This window comes from Anoplophora glabripennis, unplaced genomic scaffold (genome assembly GCF_000390285.2).
Source record: "Anoplophora glabripennis isolate ALB-LARVAE unplaced genomic scaffold, Agla_2.0 scaffold1116, whole genome shotgun sequence".
Lineage (NCBI taxonomy): Eukaryota > Metazoa > Arthropoda > Insecta > Coleoptera > Cerambycidae > Anoplophora > Anoplophora glabripennis.
Window position 1 is genome coordinate 73,125 of NW_019417207.1, and position 2,462 is coordinate 75,586.

The window sequence follows — 2,462 nt, forward strand, 5'->3', positions numbered from 1 at the left end:
CCCTCCCGCGCTAGCCTAAGGGCCACCTTAGCAAAGCGCATCCCAGGCTGCATAGCCGCACTACCCTACCCAACCATACCACACATAAACATGACACTACCCCCGGGGTTTACACAGACGAGCCGGCGAAGCAAGAAGAGCGCCAGAAGAAAGGGCCCTAGCCGGCGGGGCCCAGCCAGGACAAAAGGAGGTCCCACAAAGCGCCTACACCGGCCGCATTTGCGGTCGGGGTAGACGACGGATGGGGCCCACCTACGAAGGCTGTCCAGGCCTACACGAGATGAGGCAGGATAAAGAGGGATAATCCCCCTCGATCCCAAATCATTGAGGCCAATTTCTAGCCATAGAATAATGGCGCGCGCGTGGCGCGGTTAATACATATGATTTAACAATATGCTTTCCTTGGTTTTATTTTCCTACAAATAATTGTCGTTTATTCTAGAATTAAGTTCTTAGATTGCAGCTCTCATATATTCATGTCTTATTTAATATGGAATACAAAATCGTATTCTATGGTTCAAGCTTGGATGGATTTAGAAAAGTCTCTAGTAAAAAGTTATCGAGTAAAGCGCTTAAAAGTAGTCGAATGCAAGGTAAAGTAAAATTATCTACTGAAAAAAATAAAAGATATCAAACTAATTGATGGATAAAATAAATAATACATTTAAAAATTTTCAATCTTCTCAACTTTGGAAAACTCGACATAAATAACGACTATTTCAAAACTGTACACTAGAAAAACCTGTTTACTTTTTACTATGGCGAGCCAAGTCAGTTTAGAATTTTTTAGGGCCGCTAGTTTGAAAAATTCCCGGCCCCCATTTTTCTCCCAGTCCGGCGCTATTCGAAAGCCTTCGATTTAGTTAATTATCCTTTATTGATATCAAAATTAAGTTATTATGGTCTTGATAAAGCTTTTTCACAATTTTTCAAGCCACTATTTAAGTAATCGTGTACGAGTGAAAACTAATATAGTGGGACATCTACGCTAGACCTGTAATGTCAGGAGTTCCTCAAGGGTCGATATTGGGACCCCTTGTGTTAATTATTTATCAGTGGCGCCTCGTAACATTGAGAATAAGTGAAGCATATTCATGGATTGACTAAAATGAAAAAAAAAGGCACCGCAGGAAAAAAATTTTCAAAATTTCAATATTAAACGGCTTTAAATTAATCTGGAAATTTTTAGTTGCATTTGCAATATTACCGAAAAACTGACGTTCACGAGAAAAATTTGCATTTAGATTTTATAAGAAATAGAAAAATCCTTTTTGTCCTCAATTTTCCATCTGGAAAATGGCGTTTCCAATAAAATATATATTAGATCATACATAGGAAACATTTCTACAATTATTGATAGAAAACAAATATTACAAAGAACCGTTATAATAGACCTTTTTAGTAGTAACGTCACATACGCCAAATAATAGGCAACCCCACAGTGCACATTGTCATGAAGAATTTCTCAACATTTTTACTAGATCGATTTTCGACCTTATGTACTTTGGACATAAGAACCACAAAAAATGTCTTCTTTGTCATGACCCTAAATATCGCGATATTCTGGCAATATTAAAAATATTTAAGAAGTTTCAAACCCCAACATATCAATCAGATCTCACCTGCATATGAGGCTATTCTCTCCGAGCATAAACATTAGGAATAACACGGCTAATGTTACATTTTTACTTTATTTGAATTTAGGAATTTTTTTTATATCGTTTTAAGCACATTAGTGTATCTATTTTATCAAACACGTGTTGTTTGTATTTAAATACTTCTAAATCCTTATAAAAATAAATAATATAATTTGAAGTCGTTCATTTTTATAGTATTTATGTAAATAGTACATAAGGGTCAGAATCGGTCTGTACAATTTAAACTATGACAATTTGTTGCGTGTTGCCTAAATATGTGACGTCACATTAAAAGACTCTATTGTGTACTGGGCGACGTATCGTGTAAACTGTCGATGGGCGATGCTGATGCTGCTTCAATTTCCGCGTCACTCGTTCCCCCACGCCCACAACGTAGTCTACTCACGTGTTGGCCGCCTCGTTGCCGTAACAATACAACCATAAAACATGTACTAGTACTTGAATAACAACTATCAGCTTAACTTGCTTATGCTACACGTTGTATGTACGATGAGGTTCGTGCTCAACTAAGGCAATGTTTTTTTAGAAGGCGTTCACCGCATTCTATATATTTCTACAAACACAATACATTTTGAATATATAATTATACCTAAATTGTAAAATATAATTTTAAATTGCACAACCGAACGCAAATTTTAGGTGAAGAGGTCACTTGCGTCACCTGGCGAGCCGCCACTGTTATTTATACTATGAATTTAAAATATCACATCAATTTTTGTACAATTCAGTGTTATGCTGATGATACCCAAAAGTTGTATAAATTTGACCCTCTACACGTAGAGCAAGCAAATGAGCAAATAAACT